A 20983-nucleotide genomic window follows, 5' to 3' on the forward strand; every position below is an offset into this window, starting at 1 on the left:
ACTGAATGGGTGCCACCTTCATGGTACGGCCATGCCCAGTCTATCCCTTTCACCAGGGGGACCAGCGTTGGCATGCATTCTGGTGGGCTAGCCTGGCTGTCCCGACGGCTAGTTTCTCTGCCTTGGATGCTGAGGAGCTAGGCTTCCGTAGGCTGGCGTCCACCTTGCCGCCTCTGGGCGAGATGCCTCTAATTGCTCTTTACCAAAAAAATAGACCACTGGAGAGGAGAGTGGGGTGGGACTTGCCTCCTCCCTCCCAGCCTTCTACAGGGGCTCAGCTTCACCCTGCTCTGGATGCTGACACTGAGCTGGCTGCACTGCTCCTGCCTGCCACAAGAGCCTCAACATGCCTGGTGTGCTCCACACTGGTGTGCTTCTTCTCCTACTTCCCCGCCGGGTCCTGGTGGAGCTTGTAAGTCATCCCATGGTGGCTGTTCCAGCCACTGTGATTGGCTCTTCTTTTCCCCGCCCAGGGAACAGCTGATTGAACAGCCGGCGTAACGCTGGCTTGCACGGCCACAGCTGCAGTTCCTGCTCTGGCTCTGGCTGTGCCCCCGGAGGTGAGTTTCCCCAGTGGCGGGGCTTCTTCTGCAGTTTGGGGCCGTGGGGACTGCCCTCTGCCCTTTGGGAGCCTGTGGGGGCATCTCACCGCGAGATGCTACATCCCCCTCCCTCCACCACCCCATCCTGTTCCTCATCACCTGACACCTCCATTTCCATTTACACTGACTGGCTTTCTTGCCTGCATTGCATGCCAGCCTCTGGCTTCTTTACTATTCCTTCCATCCAGGAACAGCACAAACAAACACCAGCTGCAGGTGCTTCCTCAGCCTGACAAAGCGTTTTTCAACCTGAAAGCTGGCAGCCCAGGCAGATATGCTGAGCTCACCTGGAGCCTCACAACTCCATTGCAACCAGCAAGCCTCAGGCACGTCAAAGATGTCAGTGGTTTGGGCTTTCCCCAGACAGGACTGTATGCATGTGTGTGGTGGCTGGAGGTTTGGCACATCCTGACCAACTTTCACCAGGGGGATCCTTGGGCCTGATATTTCCTGGGGCTGCCACACTGCCGGCAGTCCCATCAGGCCTTCTGACCCTGGCAGAGTGCAGTTTTAGTGGTCATGCCCAGGACCTGGGGCCTCCTCCTTCCCCATAGCCCCATTCCATACCTCCAAGTTCATCCTGGCACAGAAGCTCACCAGGGACATGTTCTTCCCCCGATGGAAGGTGACGCAGTGAGTCCCCCCTCCAGCTCTCAGAGTGGGGCATTAAATGGATTTTTAAAAATGAAAAATGGAATAGGTGTGGATGGAGTGAGGAGGGTGGCACTCACTCTGTCTGCCCCTGGAGCTTGGGGAGCCCCAGAAGTGGGAGGTTCACCTTCAGGAACACCAGCTGCTCTACCAAACCAAGATCCAAGCAGGTACGGTGCGGTCTCACTACATCGCCAGCAATGCTGAACAGCCTCTCACTTGGAACACTGGTTGGTGGACAGGAGAGGTATTCCTGGGCAACTGTGGCCAGATCCAACCACATCTGGCTGCAGTTTGCCCAGTAGGCCAAGGGGTCGTACGGCAGTGGCTCCACATCCTCTGCGAGATAGGCAGCCACCAAGAGCTAAGTGCTACCTGTCTGATGGTGGGGTCTGGTGCCTCTGGACCCCACCATGGAAGCCATGCCCTTGGCACACATTGGCAGTGCCTGTGGTGGAGGGGGAGACTGGTTGGTGGATGGCGTGGTAGTGTGGGACCGTGGGTCCCCCAGTGGATCCCCCTGTTCCATGTCCCTCCACCTCCACTGCTTTGCCTCCTTGACTTCTTTCACCAGCATCTTCATCCACTGATTCAGGCTTTGGCTGAAATTGGGTGAAATGGGGTGGAGGAGACTGTCATGCTGGTGCTGCTGCTTGTTGTCATGGTGGTATTGCGAGGGTGGGGGGGTTATGGGTGGTGCTCTTGGAAGGGATACAGACTCAGGGACAGGCAATGGCACCGACACTGCCCCCTTCTCCTTGATGCCAGTAGTAGTGGAAGCCCCATGCCTGCTTGTTGTAGCAATGAGACTGTGTCTCAGTTTTGGGGTGGGGAGAACTTACACCTCTCCCTCTACCCCTTCTTCCATGCCTCCCTGACGGCTTGCCAGCTGCCTTTCCATCATGCTTCATGGTGTGTTTCATAATGGCTTGTCTTTGGTGTGCTAGAATATCTCTCTTCTGTAATGCTATCTATCTGATTTATGCAAATATGTAGATATTAAAATAATTGTATGTTTGTATGTATTTATGTAATGTATGTTTGTATGTATTTATGTAATAAATAAATTAATAACTATATAAATGCATATATGTGTCTTCCTATATAAATTCTTTATTATAATATGCAATATAACAAATAAAATAAGAATATATAAATGTATATATGTGTTTTCCTATATAAATTATATATTACAATATGCAATACAATAAATAAAATAAAATGTATACATGTATATCTGTATCTTCCTATATAATAAATTCTATATTATAATATACAATAGAATTATGCTGTGCTTACCTGCACAGTGAATGCAATGCACAATGTGAAAGAAAGTACAGGTTTGAAAAGAAACAAAATAGACTAAACAAAAAGGATTTTTGGGGAGGAATAAATTGAAAGGAATCAATGAATAAATATAATAAAATAAAAGGGTATAGAAAGCAAGCAAAAGGCATTGCGGAATCCCACTTGCTAGGCTAGCAAGTAGGAAATCTATTGTAATAGCCTTTGTTGTCTAACGCTGCTGAGATTCTAGAAGATAACTCAGTAACTGACCCCAAGGCAAGGCAGAAAGCAGGCTGATTCAAACAATACTGCTTTTTATGCCATTTTTACATCCCTCCCCCAGAGCACTAGGATTGGAAGGGACCTCAGGGAAGGATCATGGTCACTGTCCAGCTACACAGTCAATATTTTCCCCCCTCTTCCATCCCTCTCCTTACTTTCTGTTTCCCCACCAGCAAGCCCAGCTTCAGCTTCGAAACTCAAAAAATCTTAAGAACTTTCAAAATGTTTTGATTGCCCTCAGTTCATTTCAGGGCTGTTTCAAAACCCTTCATTTAATTTTGATTTTGCTGTTTTGAGCTCAGAATGAGTCAAAACAGTATCAAAATGAAACAGCCAGTGAAATTTCACACAGCCCTAATAGGCATCCTTAGGTTCTCTGGATCAGATCTCTGGATCTCTCAAGAGCTCCTGAAACTTGCAGCTCCATTTTTCCCTACGTGAACCTCCAGTCTCCCTGGTCTGGAATTGGGGGCTCTTTAGGATAATGGAGACAGTGCATACAGAAGAGTGCTTATTAACAGTCTGAACCACTCTGCCCACATACATGGGGTGGGGGGAGGGGGGAGTACCACAATGTAGAAAATGCTGGAAGAATATGACCTGTTGCGCTCCATTAAGGATGCATATACAACAGGCTTCAAAACTGTATTCATTTTTTCAGCATTGCATTTGAAGCACTTCTACAGTTCTTGGAAGGCTTCAAAGGATGTCAGCTTGCCCTCTGAAGCATTTCAAAGCCTTCAGAACTGCTTAAAAATTACAGCTGTCCACATTAATCCTGCCTTTCTCTCTTATACTTTGTGTTTCTGGGAATCCCTTTTCAAGCCAGTTTTCTGCACTGGGCTTTCTTTGATGTCACTCCTGTGCATCAGATGGAGGGACTGTCCTGTAGCTGGGGGTCTGAATACCAAGGTGCTTCTTTGTTTCTTTATATACACATTCATCCCTTGTGTTCTTGATGGCCTAATCTAGAGTAGCTGGGACTGGTTACATACTAATTTTAGGTGGCTCCTGAAGCTCTTAACCCCTGGATTGATCATGCATTAACACTGGTAACTAGTTTTAAGCACACTTTAGGCGATTTAAAGTTATGCCACTCCAGGACAGGTTTACTGTGATCTGTGTGACCCAGCTTGTGTTATATTAATGTGTGGCCACTCCACACAGATAAGCCATCCAACATCCCAGGATGCAGTGTCCTCTCCCCACCCTCCTGTTCTGTGGCTGCGTCTACATGACATGCTGACTGCACAGTCATTACTTTGCAGTCATTTAGTACTTCTATAAACAAGTACTAAATGACTGTGCAGTAACCTGAGTTACTGCTTAGTAGCACTGAGGAACAGCTTTTCTGTGATGCTGGCTGTGGAGTAGCTCAAGACTACTGCACAGTAGCATTGTGCCACGGTTTCTGCCAAGTGACACTACTGTGAAGTAGTCCTGGGCTACTGTGCAGTCAGCATCAAGTGTAGACATGGCCTGTGTGGACAAAATTTTTAGCCCCTGAATTCTACTGCCCAGGGGAATTCTGGCACCAAGCTGACTCCCCCTTCCACCCCCAGGGATGAAACCCCATGAAAACAGCCTGCAGAGCATATGAGAGCTAGCCAGATTGTAGGAGGTAGACAGGCCAGGAGTGGGGTTGGGCAGGGCAGGGGGGGATGAGGGGGTACAAGGTAGGGGGCCATATTGGGTCCCCATAAGCTGGGGCTTCCTTCCTGGAACAGGTGCAGTAGACTCCCCAAAAGCACCTTCTCTCACTGTTCCCATCTCACAGCCATCCCAGGATGCAATACCAGCATCACCCCAACCCTAATCCTAATTTATTAAAACATGAAACCTTCATTAAATTACTTTCTCTTTATTTCTTTTTAAATTATTTTTCTTTTTTACTTCTTTTTATTTTATTCTTCAGCGGTGAATTCCTTCATTTCACCACCCTTCCTCCATCTCCATTTCACCTCCCTGTTAATTATGTATACCCATCACATTATTTCTCTGTCTTTCAGATTTATGTTCCTGATCCCCTCCCAATGCATCTCTCACTCCCCCGCCCCGACCTAGAGCAGGGATAGAAGCATGTCTTGGATCACTAGGCCTCTAGTGTAGCTTCTAGTTCAGCTCTGGCTTGACAGCCTACTAGTGGCAAGCCACAGCTGTACAGGTCAGGGACAGTTAGAGAAGGTTTTAGCTTTAAGGTGTGACTGCTCCAAACTTGTGCTACCATTAACACTGACCAACATTTGAGCAACTCAAAGTGCAATGTGTAACAAGGCCATTAGTGCAGAACCCTATTCCCCCCACCCCCCCAGTCTAATTCAGGGCAACATTAATATATTCTTTCCCAGTGTGCAAGAAAATCAGGGAAATAGAGGCATGCACTGATATGGTATGACCCACTATGGTAAGCCTACTGGGGAATGGGGCTATATGTGCTCCCACTTGGGAACAGATTTTCTCCCAATGGGAGCAGCCCAGAGAGGGCTGTTCCCACACTGCTCTGCTGTCCTGCAGCAGGCAAAGGGAGCTCCAGGCTTCCCCTGGGTACTAGCCCAGGGGCTGGCAGGGAGCATGAGCCTAGGAGACAGCTTTCTCCTGGCCCTGTACACATCAGGAGGGGTCCTGATGTGCATGGGGCAAGAAAGCTGCTGCTGCAGAGCTCTCTCCCCCTGCCCCACCCTGTACATGGGGACAAACTCTGTTGGGGTTTCCCTGTGACTGGCCAGGACTTTTTCCCATATGAGGCAGGTCCCAGCCACCTCCAGGCTGAGACCCTCCCACACAGCTGTTTTCCAGCCCCATGCTACAATCAGCCAATTAGGGCACAGGGCTGAGAAGAGTCCCCTCCCCTGCAGCTGTTTCCCAGCCCTGTGCCCTGATAGGGTGATTGGGGCTAGATTCTGGGAAGAGCAGCCTCCAGTATAGCTCTTTCTTAGTCCCATGTGATCAGGACAGGGGGTTGGGAAGAGTCCCCTCCCTCACAGTTCTCCATCCTGGATTAGGAAATCAGATTATTGGGCTGGGAAACAGCTGCAGGGGAGGGGACTCTTCCTAGCCCCCTGCTCCAATTGCCTAACTGGTGCATGGGGTGAGGAAACAACTCCAGGGGATGCGCAGGTCCCAACTCCCCACCCTTATCTGCAGGTGGGGCAGCTAGCAGCATCCCCTGACTAGGCAGGGATTCCCCATTCAGCCAGAGGCAGCCAGGAACTGTCCCACAGACACGGGTCAGCAGCTAGCAGCAAGCCCCCGCTGGGCAGCTAGCAGCAAGCTCCCGTGGGATTTCCCACCCAACCTCCCACTCAGCCTCACAGCAGGACAGCTCCCAGCTACCCCAGGCTGAGCACTAAGCAGAGGAGAGAGGATTTTTCTTGGAGCAGCTCTAATTAAAGTGCTTCCCCCCACCCCCTTTGAGCACGTCTGTAAGTGCCCAATAGCTTCTTCTCTCTTACTCCCTATGTAGACATGCATAGTGCATATTAAGTATGCATTTGCACTAGGTAGATTATTTAGTTTTCAAATTGTCAGGGTAGTGAGCATGGAGTAGCTGGTGTGCTGTACAATTCCCACCCACACTTACTTCGGATAACTTCCCTATGCACACAGACCTTCAGATACTTTATATTTTCTTTTGTTGCATTCTTTAATCTAGAGGCTATCACTCAGAGCAAAAAATGCCTGCTTTGCTTTCTGTGTAAGGATGCTGTAGAGACACTGTCCATAGGGCAGCACTGCTTTACAGAGTAGCTGGTGGTGCCTCAATTTCTCAGTGAACCCTGATGCTTTCTGATTTTTTGGTTCATTTCTAATAACTATCACATTTTAACTCTGCTACACTTGACCTCACTTAACTGGCACTTAACAACAATTTACAACTGGCAAGTTGGAACTTTCATTGCTCTGTTTATTTACATCTGTGTTTTTCTGGAAATAAACCCTGCTGTTCTTGTCCTAGAAGCCAGCAGAAATGTAGCAATTAGTAAATTCTGATGTAGCTACAGTGTAATGAGAGTGTAACAGCAGCGGGCAAGGGAGGGCTGAATTACTCCAGGCTTGAAAAAGCAAGGGATTCCATTTATTCTCCTGACCCTGGTACATCTTGGCAGGAATTTGTCACAGGATCAGATCTGTTAGATACTGCTACCTCAGCTTGCATATATGATTGCATGGTGGGAGAGAGCTGAAGCTATTTCCAGCCCTTTCACACAACTCCCGTTGCCAAGGAAACTATTTCCTTTGACTGTCAGACTTCTGATCTAGGGCTATGCTGTGACAGTGCAATTGGGGTAGTAGGAACAATGGAAAAGCACATATTATTCTAGGAATGTGCCTGGATCTGTACAGAGTAAAACCATGTGAGGGCAGGCAGGACTCCAGGATTTGGCTAGGGAATTCATTCAAGTAAGATATCACTAATTAGTGCAATCACTGTCCGTAGCTACAATGGCAGGTGCAGAAGGGGTGTAGAAGTATGGTTACACCCTTCTTTTGCAACATGCTGCAGAAGCAGCAGCCAGAGCTGGCTTTAGGTAGGGGGTAACATGGGTGACTGCCGAGTGTGCTGTGACTGGGGGCAGGGACACACAAATACCCACATGTGCATGTACACAAATGTGTGAGCAGCCCATGCTCACAGCAGCACTTTCACCCTGCCCTACCCCAACCCGCCCCAGGCAGGAGAAACAGTGCCCAGCCCAGCTCACCCCGCACCTCCAACCACTGCTCAGGTGGAACTGGGTAGGGCAGTGCAGGCAGCAGCAGTGGTGCCTGCCTGCCATGTGCACTATGTCATTCCACCTCTGGACTGCTGGACTGCACTCTGTGCCCTGTCTGCCTGCCTCTGCCTCTAGCCCTGCCACTGACTTGGGGATGGGGAGGGAGTGCCAGGGAGGGGACCAGGGAGGTGGGCTCCAAAATACACGTTCACCCAGGGAAACATTTCCCCTAAGGCTGGCTCTGGCAGCAGCAGGGGACTTCTTTCTTTCTTTCTTTCAATTCACTGAAGCAAGCCAAAATCCCCCCTCTCCCTTCCATTCCATCCTCAGCAGCACATCCCCTGCTCTCCCATTGCATCACTTCCCTGGGACAGTCATTGTCCCAACTGTCTACAGCTCACTCGGGGGAAGGGGAAACTTCCAAGCTGCTCCTGTCCCACTCTAGCTGGTCTGCATAAGGAGCAGAGCTCAGTCAGTAAAAGCAGTAATGGGCAGGCAGGTTCTCCCTCCCTGCCCAGTCTCTCTTGATGTTTCTTGGCAAACCAAAAGCAGGGAGCAGGCTCAGAGTGGGGGAACCTACCTACCACCACAGCTGTGGCTACTGTGCCCAGCTGAAGCCAGCTCCCCAGAAAGTCCAGCTGGAGTGGGGCAGGACCAGCTCTGGAGCTCTCGCTACCCTTACACCTGTGGGGGATGAGGGTGGAATGGAAAGGGAGGGGGATGTACTGCTGGGCATGGAAGGGAAAGGATGGGGTCCTGAGAGTATGGGGAGGGGGATGTGGGAAAGGATTTTACCTGCTTTGGGAATAAAAAATAGTCCCTGGCCTCTGTTCCCTGGTGGAAAGAAAAGCTGGGAGTAGAGAGTGTAGCCATTCTCACAGCTCTGAACACTGCTCATTCACCCTTTACAAAATTCTGGACACACCTATGAAAAGCAGGGACCCGTTTTTACTTCAGGAGGCAGCACTTGGCCTTTACTTCCCATTTTTCTCATGGAAAGAACAGAGTTCCTTCCCAGAGATACATCTCCCATCTTAAATCACACCCATCTCAGACCAAATCTGCAGCAGACAGGGAGTTGATTTTATCATTTACACTGTAAAGACCTTCCTCAAATCTACACAATTTCAGTCTCCCTGTAGTTGTGAACAGTTTTCCATGATCAAGAGCTGGAACAAAAAAACAAAAACAAAAACTCTTTGATTAAAAACATGTTTTCTCCTTACCCCTTTCCTGGAGTAAGGAGACTTTTAGCTGATAAAATAGAAGGGGACACTCAATGCTATTAGAGGTGATAAATTAAAAATGGATTGAAAGAAATACATAAAGAATTACTAAAGCATGAGTAAACTGTGGAAATAATTAAAACAGAAATGAATTGGCGGTGTCTACATGAGACGTTTTACTGTGCAGTAGATTAATATACTGCCTAATAAAGCATCACCTTCTACATGTGCACACCATTTACTGTGCACAGTAAATCAGTCTACTGTGTAGTTAGCTAATGCATGTAAACACAGGTGGTAAACTTACTGTGCAATAGATACTGTGCAGTAGAACATGTGTAGACACTGACCAGAAGCAAATTTGCACCAGGCCACCCCAACATTAGGGGGCCACAGAGGATGCATAACTGCCCCAGTCCTGGCACTACTCAGCTCCTGGCTCTTCCCAGGAGCTGGAAGCTGAGCAGAACCCAGACAGGGTAGCTCTCTGCCCCTCCCTGTGCTGGCACTGCTCAGCTCCTAGCTCCCCACAGGAAATGGGAGCTGAGCAGCACTGGGACTTGGGAACTCTGCTTCCCTTTACAGCCAAAGACTGACCTGGAGATGTCTCACTTCTGTGGCAGCTCCAAGACAGCTTTGGGCTGCATGGGCATTTTCCCAAGCAGCCCAGGGCTGACTGGGAACTGTCCTGGCCAGCCTCAGTTGCTTGGGGAAATCCCTGTGAAGCCTGGAGGTGGCTGGGAGCTGCCCCAGAAATGGGACAGTTCTCAGCCAGCCCCCAGCTGTGCAGGGAGGCCCCACTGAGCATGCGGCTTGTCCCTATGTGCAGAGGCCTGGGAGAGCTCCACCAATGCAGCTTTTTTGCAGCCCTCTGCACATCAGGACCCCTTCCTACATGTATGGGGCAAGGAGACAGCTATTGCTGCAGCTGGCAGAGATCTTTAAGCTCCATGTGCATGGGGACCAGCCTCTTGCTCCCAGTCAGCCCCTGGGCTAGCACCCTGGGGAAGCCTGGAGTTCCCTCTAGCTGCTGCAGGGGGCCAGAGCTTTGCTCCAAAGAGGGAGCATGTGTAGACGTGTTCTCAGGGTAGACCCCCCCGGGCACATCCACACAAGATCCCACAAGATACTTTACTGCATGGTATAGCTAATTACTGTATAGTAAGTATCACCATCTACACATGCTGACTCTTACTGGGCACGTCTGCATTAGACACTGACTACGCAGTAGCTCATTACTACTGCACAGTAGTGTTGCATGTCAGAAAGTGTGATGCAATCCTACTCCACAGTAGTAACAAGCTACTGCACAGTCAACATCACCTAAAAGCCATTTGGTGATGTTACTGTGCAGTAACTCCATCTATTATACAGTCATTTAGCACTGGTTAACAAGGAGTAGTATCACCCTGTACACATACTTATTGGAAGTAACATGCAGAAGGATCCTTTCATCTTTTAACCCAATAGCCAAAATCGGCACTTCCCTGGGGACAAAGAACCCAAGTTCTTTCCAACTTCATCTTGAGGGCAGGGGTATTGCTGGGGAGGGTTTTTTGGGGGAGGCTATAGCCAGCCCCAAATTTGGCATAGCCCCCAATAGTCCCCCCTCTCAGCACCACCCCTCCCCCCTGGTTGCTGCCACCCACGCTGTGCAGCTGAGCCTGCCCCATTCTCACAGACAGTGCATCCCCCTCTCAGCTCACCTCACCTCAGCCCTGTCACCAAGAAGAAGTGGGCACTGCCCCTGCTTGAGGGGGTTTGGATATGTGCCTATTGATTCCAAGTAAATTTATCTAGCCCCTAAGGCATGAACTAGTTTGCTTTCCACTCCTTCCCTTGAAGCTGGGCCTCTGAACCTTACATTTATTGTTCACTGGATAAATAGCATCTAGATTTTTTCAGCACAGTTGGGAGCAGGGACCAAGGCTAGAACTCAGGGCACCCAGCTATATACTTACAGCATGGATTTACGTGCATGTGCAGAGGTGGAGGCAGGGGGAGGTGGCAGGGAGGCAGAGGTAGTGGTGGGATAGAAGCAGAAGTGGGCAGGCACTGGGGGAACAGGCAGGAGGTCAAGTGGTGTGGAGAAATGTGTCATGGGATATAGGTAGGCACCATGGGGGGCAAGTGGGAGGGAGGGAAAGTTGCAGTGGGTACAGGTGCCAGGGGGCTGGAAGCAGGGGGTCAAGTTGTTGGTGGGCAGGGGTGAGGCTACTTGATTCCCTTGCTGCCTGCCCCACCCCCATAGCCTGCCCCACTACTGGTGTTTGCCCTGATGCAGCACTCAGGGGGCAGGACTTAAGATGAGCCTCCAATAGTTAGACTCTATACAGGGCAAATTATAACAAAATTATAAATGTTCTATGTATGGGATCCAATTATTGGAGGGTCATCTTAAATTCAAAGTCATGTTGGATTTGCATAAATATGGTACTTTGTCTTACCCTCAGGCTTAGACTCTTGGATTTTTGATGTTATATTTCATACATTCTCATACTTGCAGAGACAGGGCACATTTAGACGAGCTGTTTACTGTTGAGTAGACTAATTTAGTTCCGTAGTAAACATGTCACATCTACACGTGACTCTCTTATGCCACAGAAAACTAATAAGCTCCACAGCAGGGTAGCATGCCTCAGGGCAACCCAACCCCCATGTGGCAGCCCAGAGGCCTGCCACATGCTTTTTCTTCTTGCTCTTCCTTCTTTCTTATTCTTCTTTCTTCCTTCTTCTACCACTACTACTACTGTAGCCTTTAAAGTTATTCTCAAGTGACATCTTTATGCTTTTACCTACAATCACAAGGACAAGAAATTTATTTCTATGAAAACAGAGTCAAGATGTTCATTCAAACTCATGACCCCAGCAGGTGGTTCTTTAAGAAAAAATATGGCGCATTATGAAACTCAGAGAAAATCTCAAGGGTTATCTATATACAAAACTCTTCTGAGTAGGTTCATAGCTAAATAAATTACAGTTACTAAAACCAGAGAGACTTCCAGAATTCAGACTAATTTTCAGAAATAAAAAGCAAATTAAACCCCAACAAATATATCAAATTAAGTGGTTATCCTCTTCATTTCAAAGTGGGCGTGTCTACATGAAGTGCTTTAGTGCAAAGTAGAGCAAATTACTGCACAGTAGGTATCAGCATCTGTATGAGCAGAAACTTACTGTGCAGTAAACTGCTGTACTCAGGAGTAAATTTGCTACCTATAGATACAAATTGCAAATTAACTCCCAAGAAGTTAATGTGTAATAGTGCAAGTGTAGATGCATACCAGGAGCAAATTAGGTCTCAGTCAGCCCCACAAACAGGGTCCAGCCCAATCCCAGCCAAAAAGCCATAAATCTGGATGCTCCTCTAGTCCCTGGGCTGGGGTGACTCTTTGTCTACCCCAATCCCTGGACCTTAAGACTTCAGGGATGCCAGGGCCCCGGGTGACCTGCAGCTATCCTCTGACCACTACAATTAACAGCAGAGGGACCAGGCCAGCTGTAGCGTCAGCCTGCCCAGACCCTCGCACCACTCCATGGTACTGCCCTGCCACCCGGCTGCTATGTCTGTGCCCTCACACAGTGCTGGGTGCTGCAGCCAGTTTCCAGGCCTGGCAGCACCCTGGGCCACCTGCAGCCAGTCTCCAGCTACCGGGTCCCACAGCAGCTAGCCCCAGACCAGCCACAGCAGCCTAGCTGGACCCCATTGCTCGTCCCAGGCACAGTAGTGCCAGGCCCCTGCCTGTCCCACATCTATACCATGCATGCCTCTGTGCTGGGAGCTGCAGCACCTGGACTGCCATGCACAGACCCAGTGAGCCCTTGAGGGAGCTATGCTTGGGTCCTCCTCAACACCACATGCTACTGCCCACAGTCACAGATCTTGTGGCACTGTGGGTGAGGCTGAGGTCCTCAGCCAGTTGCAGTGAAGCAGGTGCTCAAATACACACATTTATGAGGGGCTATCAGGCCACATGCAGGAGCATGGGTATTACCAGATGGCATGCCAGTGCCACGTAAAGGTCAAAGACCTGCAGGTGCAGTGTGTCACTGTATGGTGCTATGTATAATTTTGGGGCAGATCACAGCCAGGCATGTTTGGTCGTGCTAGCAGAGCTGCCCACTTTTACTTCTGCTGTCTTCTTTGGCTAAGGACCTGTTGTTCAGGGCCCTTGCCTCTGCTCCAGCAGAGCTAGTAAATAACACCACTGAGGCCACCCAGTGCTGTTAGAAATGCAAAATAAGGAAACAAAGTTAAACAAATAAACTGCCACTTAGCTCTGTGCTGGCTTCATGAAGCTTTTCCCAGGCTTCACTTTCCCTGGTTGCCTCTGATCTTTCAGATGTTTTGACAACCCTACAGGGCCTGTGCAAACAAAACAAACTAACAAACAGATGAGAAGCCTTGCTCTCAGCCCCTCCTGGCAGCTGCTTGACCCCTGGGAAACCTAGGCTCCAGGGAGCCTTGCTCCCTTCTGGACCAGCCAGTCCTTAGGCTGCATTCAGCATCTTTTATGTTGGTCCGTGTGGCTGGCTATTCCTCAGTCACCACACCTGAGTTAGCTCCCTTGCATTCCTGGACCTGGAGCCTGTCTGTGTTGTACACCTTCCCATTCCAGGTCCCAATCCACCTTTCCTTGAGGTCAACAAGTCTGCCTCTTTACCCTTTCACAAAAAAACCCAACCCGTTGGTGTTGTGGGTACTCTCCCTGGCCAATGCTTTGTAGATAAATTTATGTTTTTTTAAGCTCAGACTCCACTGGATTAACCTTGGGTTTTCCAACTTTATTTAACCATTGAAGTGGTGCATGTTCCATCACCACTGTAAATTTATGTCCTATCAAACAGTAATGGAAACTTTCTATCACCCACTTCACTGTTAGACATTATTTTTCAATTGCAGTGTATGCCCACTCCCGGGGCTGTAGTTTCTCACTAATGTAAGCCACTAAATGTTCCCCCACTTCCTCTGGCTGGGACAGCACTGCACTCAATGCCACATTAGAGGCATCCATATATAATATAAATGGTTTTGTGAAGTCTGGTGTGTATACCACTGCTTGGGTACATAGGGATTCTTTAATTCTTAACAATACCTGCTCCATCTTAGGTGTTCAGCTGATTCTGCTTGGGGCTGCATCTTTAGTTAGTTCTGACAATGGTGCAATAATGTCTGAGAATCAGGGCACCAGGCATCAATAGTAATTGGAGAGTCCTAAAAAGGACCACATCTATTTCATTGTTTGTGGCAGTGGGTACTCTATACAGCTTGAACCTTGTCTATTAGTGGCCAGATTTGCCCTCCTCCTATGCAGAATTGTAAGTATTAGGTATCTTTTTTACCTAGGGTGCATTTTTGGGGGGATTTGCCGTTAGTAGAGGAACACCGATACATTGGTCTGATATCATATCAGTACCGATATCAAGAAAATTGTCTATATTGGATATTGGCCCCATCGGGGCTGATAAATGTCCTTGCTGCGTACAGCTGCAGCACAGCATGGAGCAGAGCCAGCAGTGTGGAAAGCTGCCTCCAGCTAGTAAGTCCGAAGAGAAGTGGGGAGGGAAGGTGTGTGGGGGTGCAGATCAACGTCCCCTGAGGTGAGGGAAGGGGCAGCGGTAGGTGCTGCCCAGCTGGGACAGAGGGGAGGGGACGCGGGACAGAGGTGTGGTTCATGTGGGGGGATGGCTCCCGCTGCTGCTTGCACCCTGGGAGGGCGGGGGAGGGGGAACACGTGCCCCCAGACCTGCATGGTGCAGGGTGGGCTGCAGCTGTGGGGTGGAGCCAGAGCTGGTGCTGCACAAGCCTCTTCTCAGCAGGAGCTGGGCTTGGAGTGGGCTCCAGCGGTGCTGGGCTGCAGCCACCCCAAATTTTGCCACAGCTCTGCTCCCAGCCCCATGCCACTGCCTGGCACAGCCCTGGCTGAATGGTCTCTACCACCTAAGCGGTGGGAAAAGCCTGCCAGGTGGCAGCATGGGGTTGGGATCTGAGCTGCAGTGAAATTTGGGGTGGCTGCAGCCTCCTCTCAGTACCACTGGAGCCTGCTCTGAGCCCAGTCCCCATCAAGAAGAGCTCTGTGCAGCACTGGCTCCAGCTCCACCCCACCACTGCAGCCCGCTCCACACCATACAGATCTGGGGGCACACGCCCCCTTGCCTTCCCAGGTGCTACCAGTGGAAGTAGCCACCCCTACCCCATGAGCCATAGCTTCATCCTGCACTCTTCTTGTGCCCTGGCTGGGCAGCCCCTTCCCCTGCCACCTTCCTCACTGTGGGGGATGTTGATCTGCACTCCCACAATCCTTCCCTCCCCCTTTCCCTTCCACCACAATGGACTTACCAGCTGATGGCAGCTGTATTGGATAGCTGATCGGTATTGGCCGATATTCCTCCTTAAAAATTGGCTATCGGTATCGGCCCCCAAAATCTCTATTGGTGCACCCCTAGCTGTTAGCCCCCCAGGCACAGTTCCTGGAGTGCAGCATTAAGATGCTTCAAATGTTCCTCCCATGGCCATGAATAAAGCACCATCATCGATGTAGGCCACTGCATAGTCCTGATGCAGGGCTAACACTCAGTTCATCAGTTTTTTAAACATTGCAGCAGCCTCATGCAGCCCAAAGGTCATACGCATGAATTCCTACAACCCCAAGGGGTTGCAAATGCAGTTTTGTCCTGGGAGTGCTCTTCCATTGGGAATTCACAGTACACTTTTGATGGACTGAGGGCAGATATTAAGCACGCCCCTCCTATTTTCTCTAATAGATATTCTACATGGGACATAGGGTATGCATTGAAGTGGTCCCTGGGATTAACTTTCTGGAAATCAATGCAGAGGTGCATGGTTTGATCCTTTTTGGGGACCATGCTGACAGAATTGCACTATTCATTCCACCTCCATCTGAACTTCCTCTTGCAATTTTTGCAAGATTCTTCTTCGGCCTTCTCAGACCACCTGCCCTGGTGGTGTTTGTATCTGATACTCAACTAAGGAGGTCTTCCCTGGGCAAGTTATAAATACCTTTGAGAATGACTGCCCTACTTGCATTAATTGCCACTGCTGGAGCAGTTAACTGCTGTCCCAACCATACATTCTCCAAGATACCTATGTCAGCCACAGCTGGGCTGAACTGTTGCTCTTGGCCCATGGCACTTCACAGCACTTCCTTATCAACCCATTTTTTTGAGAAAAAATATATGATAAATTTGTCATGTTTACTCACGCAACTGCCATACCTCATAATCTATTGGGGCGGTTCTGTGGATTACTTCATATGGCCTTTGCCATCAGGCCAGAAATTTAGATGTCTCATCTGACAATAGGACTAACATTCTGTCACCTTCCTCAAACTGCCTTTCACATGCCCTGAGATTATAGCTGGCTGGCCTGTTGTTCCTCAGCCCCCCCCACCAGGCTTCCCCTTGCCATAGACCAGGCCACCTTCAATCTCTCTCTCATCTTCAAGACATGGTCCACAGGACTGTGGGTGGAGCCTTGTTGTATTTCCTAGCCCTCTTTAACCAGGTCTAACAATACCCACGGACGATGGCCTTACAACAGTTCAAAGGGGGAAAATTTTATGGCACTCTGTGGAGCTTCACAGTATGCAAACATTAAAGGCCTGAACATCCTGTCCCACCATCAGGTGTCTTACCTGGCTACTTTTTTTAGCATGATTATAGCCGGGCGGCTTCTGTTTATGTTATAGCCTAGGGGCTTGTGTTTGTGTTACTGTTTGTCACCGGTGGTGTGAGGCTGTGAGGCTTGGGGTGTGGTAAAAGGGGTGGTTGGAGCCACGCATAGCCCATAAGGCTAGGGTGCCCTGAAACACCTATGATAGAACGGGGACCACAAAGGGGTCCTGGAGCCCACGGGGATCGGAGTACAGATAAATCGTGTCCAAGAAGACATGAAGGCAGCCTCCCTAATATATTAGAACACCAAAGACATGGCGGGCGAGAATCTGAGGGTGCCCTTGGGCCAACTTGGCACAGGAACGGGGCCTTGAGGAGATCACGGCCCTCCTGCAGGACCCCGCCGTGACATTGGTATTTAAAATTTCATTTGGATGGCCTACCTTAGTAAACATGCACAAAAGCTCTTCTGCCACCTTTTCCATACTTGCTGACTTCAGGGGTACCTCCTCCAAATACCAGGTGGCATAATCAACCAGTACCATAATAAACTGATACCCAGAAGTACTCTGTGGCAATGGGTCAAAAATATCTACTGCCACTCTTTCAAATAGTTTGTCTATTAATGGCATGGCCACCATGGGAGCATGTGGTGGTCCCTGCAGCTGGGAGGGTTGGCACTGAGGGCAGGATCAACAAAACTGGCATATTTCCTGTCTAATCCCTGGCCAAAAGAACTGTTTTTCTTGCTGCTCATGGGTATTATCTTCCCCCACGTGCCCTCCCCTAGGGAGTTCATGTGCATAGGCAACATGTGGGGAGGGGCATGGGGGGCATGGCCCCCCCTGAGATTGGTGTCAGTGTCAGCAGCAGCCAGCATCTGCAGGCAGTCACCACACAGTGTGGGCATAGGCATCTCACATACAGAAGAACATGTCTTTGCCAGCAGTAATGTGTGGGGCAAGGGCAGCTCCTCCTCATGGGCCTGGGCTGAGATGTGGCATCACATTCAGTGGCCATGTGCCCCTGCTTTGGCTCCCACCCCTGGGGCCCCTGCTACCCAGCCCCACTACGCACCCTAGCTCCATGTGGCCCAGGAGCAACAGTTTCCTGCAGCAGGGCCCAGACCACATGTGGACCCTGCTGCCCAGCTCACTGGCTACAGGAAGGGGAGGTGGATGCACCAGCAGAGCAGTGGCTGCCATTGCCTCCAAGTGATCCCCCTGTCCACCAGCCTCACCACACCTTGCATGCCCATGGGGGTGTGACCAGAGGCCAGAATGCTGTGCACCTGTTCCCAGGCTCTTCCCCTTAGGTGCCCACACATCACTACCCCCCAACCTCAGAGGGCGCACACAGCGTGAACTATAAAGAGTCTTCATGGCAAAGATAGTGTTTTATCGGTGAAGGGTAAGATGGATGGTGGAGGGGGTCTGTGGGCAGGGAGGGATGGGTTCTATTGTGGGGGAGGAAGGGGTGAAGGGAGTCTGTGTTTGGGGAAGGGAATAAAGTGCTTCCCTGAAAACTGTCCTTAGTGAGCGTGGTGCTAGGGGTGCGTGGTAGGGCTGGGGTCTGGGGCCAACCATCCAGATGACCTCCATGCAGACACCAGTTATGGTTGGCTGGGCATGTACACAGGTGGTGGGGCTGGAGGCCCAACAGTACATGGATGGCAGCAGTGGTGGCATCCAGGTGCATGTTATTGGTGTTTCTGACAGGGTCCAGGTAGCACCATGGGGTCTGAGCAGCTGCAGCATTGGTGGCAGGGAGCCTGGAATGGCACTGTGAGCCTGGCCAAGAAGCTGTGATGTGTGTCAGGGAGCCACCAGGGACAAAAATGACTTGGGACAGACTGTGGTCACTGTGGTGGTGCAGCAAGGGTGGCCAGCAGGATCCAGGGGCAGTGGAAATTGCTTCTGGGGCCTAGGATTGGAGCAGCCATGACATGGTGGGTAGAGGCTTTGGTGACAGACACACAGTGTTCTGCTACCACACCCTGCAGCCTGCTCTGGGCCAGGGAGACAAGTGGTCAGGGAGCAGGACTGGCTCTTAAAGATGGTCACTGGCTGCAGGCAGGTGCTTTCAGTGCTTCTAGTTTCCCCCAACAGCAGCAGGGGGCCAGTGCAGGGCCAGAGGGGGTAAGATCAGACTTCTGCCAGGTGCTGCAAATCTGCTCCTAAATCCCTGCACCTGTATATTTCTGCCCAGGCTGGGTTTACTGAACAGTAATGTTTCTTTTATATGGTTGTGATCCAAACTCCATTGCTGGTTTGATAGTGGGGTTCTCCAGCAGGGCTCCTCCACCCCTACACCCTGGACCCTTACCTCATGTGGATAAGTTAAGTCCTTTTTTTAAATTCCAATAATGAAACAGGAGATAGGAGGGGAAAGTAATTAAGCAGTCCCTTAATTATATCCCCAGGATGCATCTCTAGAGAACACAAACCTTCCACCTTTAGGTCAACCAGAACCTTTCCTCCTTCAAGTAAACATAATGTGTAACCAACCTCTGGTTTCCCTTCAGGTCTCAGACCCTGAGAGAGAGTGCTTTGTCTCATGTTCCTGCGTTCTACTTCCTTGCCTCTTCTCTCTGTCTGAGCCCTTTTAAACCATATGCATGGTCCCTATACTACAGACCCATGGAGAAACAATTCTGGCACAGTGTTTGTGCGTCAGCTTCCTCACTGCCTTTCTCCTCCCCTGGAATGTTCATCGGGCTGACTCTTTTGTTTCCAGCCCTTCTCAGCTTCATTGCTGGGATGACTCCTCCAGTCAGCTGGAGCTCATCAAGTGAGCTTCAGCACACCTGGGGAGCTGCCTGCATTTTTTCACAGTTGCTTTATCTCATGACTTCTGGCAGTGTTCCATACTCATTCCCTGGCCTCACTAAGGTGAGTTCCTGCTTTTCTATAATTCCCATTATAACTATTACAATATTAAGAGTCTTCTTAACATCTTATCTCTCTTTTCTATACTTTCTTCCTCCATCTACCTCCTCCAGATCTGTTTGTAACAAGGCTTTTTAATACTGCACATGTTTCTGGTATGGGCCTCAGTGTTGGTGCACCCGTAGTGCACAGGGAAGTACCCATTTCTACAGCCCTTTGTGCAATGGAGTCTACCCCCATGTTAAACACACCTTATTCCATAGAAGCCCTTTCTTTCCATCTTACCCACCCTCCTGAACCTGTATAAGAAAAGACAGAAGCCATATATTTTCTCCTTCTAATTTGGGTGGGCCCCAGTATGCTCAAATGTACACTCTTCCCACCCCTAATTCAGACCAGTCAGGAGATAGTAATGGTAAGTGACAAGAGTTACTTACAAATTAAGATAAAGAAAGCCTTAGAACCTCATCCTGGAAGGATAAGCATTGGCCAAGTGAATTGATACCAAATTAATCAACAAGGAGAATATGGACTACTAATGGTTCTGGTTTTGATCTTAGGCCATTCTGGGTATATCTACATTGTTTTTGCAGCTGGGATATTTCCAAACAAAGACATGACACATGCGAGTTATGGGACTGACCTCACAAGGAAAAGAATATTCTGTGGGTATTGGTCCTTGAAAACATCACCACTTTACCTGTAATAAGTGCGGAGCTCACACAAAAGGGCCTGTGTCCAGGGCAAACTTCCTTCCAGCTTGCAGAAAGGGCCTATATTTTTCCACTTTTTTTTTTTTTTCCAGTTGAAAGAGAAAGTTACTTTATTAATAGTCCTAACTGCCAAATCTAGTTATGTAAGGAAGAACACATAGAGCAGCTGAAAAGCCCTGGAAGCACCCCAGAGTCCCCTGCATTCTGATTCACTTCTGGGAACAGTCTTCCCTTTACTCACCTGCTATGTTTTGATGTTTCCTCTGGTTCTCAAAGGGGAGGCTGCTCTAGGGATTCCAGATCTCCTCTTTGCTCTGAAGAACACCCAAAAAAAGTGAGGACCTCTGCCTTAAGCACTAATTTCACAGGTACATACCATCCCTACACTGTGCCCCATGCCTTGCAGATATTACTGTTGCCACTGTTAGGGCTTTGGCCTCCCCAACCTCCTCTGCCTTACTTTAGATGGGCCATCTAGCCTAGTCCCACTGCACCAGGCCTGGCTTTGAAGCTCTAGCTCACATTTATCCTGGGCCCCTGGATTATATATCTTTATAATCCCAATCCAAACCATCAGTTCAAGCTATAACATAAACACTAAACCCTGAGCGATAACAATAAAGAAAAATAATACAAGCAGCGTGCCTTCTTACCCTGAATCTCTTTCTCTCCAGGTCTCTCGGTCCTGTGCCCCAGCCTGCAGAACTATTTCCTTCTTGTCCCCTAGGTACTCAAGAGCCTGCATTCCATCCCAGCGTGGGCTGGCTTTCCCCCAGCTGGCTCAACCCAGGGTTTATATAGCTCTAGCCTGAGCTCTCTCCCAGTCAGGTGATAGCCCCCAATCAGCTGATTAGCCAGCAGGGCTACTCTTTAATCCCTGCTCTGCTGGAAGCCTGTGCTCTGAGAACTCTGTCCTTAAAGGGGCCACCCTACGTTCTAGTAAAAGGGCTAGGATTCCCTATTACAGGGAACCCATCAAAGCCT

The 20983-nt window shown here is 49.6% G+C and overlaps 1 long non-coding RNA gene across 1 annotated transcript in view; it reads right to left on the reverse strand.

The window, feature by feature from the left end:
• Positions 1 to 20748, reverse strand: part of LOC112551172 — a 39545-nt gene extending 18797 nt beyond the window's left edge. Inside the window, exons 1-2 of the long non-coding RNA XR_003095377.1 lie at positions 20653 to 20748; positions 20241 to 20313 (exon numbers count right to left, since the gene is read on the reverse strand). This is a non-coding gene — a long non-coding RNA (uncharacterized LOC112551172). The remainder of the gene's footprint in view (positions 1 to 20240; positions 20314 to 20652) is intronic.
• Between the last annotated feature and the right edge of the window lie 235 nt (positions 20749 to 20983).

The sequence above is a fragment of the Alligator sinensis genome, unplaced genomic scaffold (genome assembly GCF_000455745.1).
Source record: "Alligator sinensis unplaced genomic scaffold, ASM45574v1 scaffold953_1, whole genome shotgun sequence".
Classification (NCBI taxonomy): domain Eukaryota; kingdom Metazoa; phylum Chordata; order Crocodylia; family Alligatoridae; genus Alligator; species Alligator sinensis.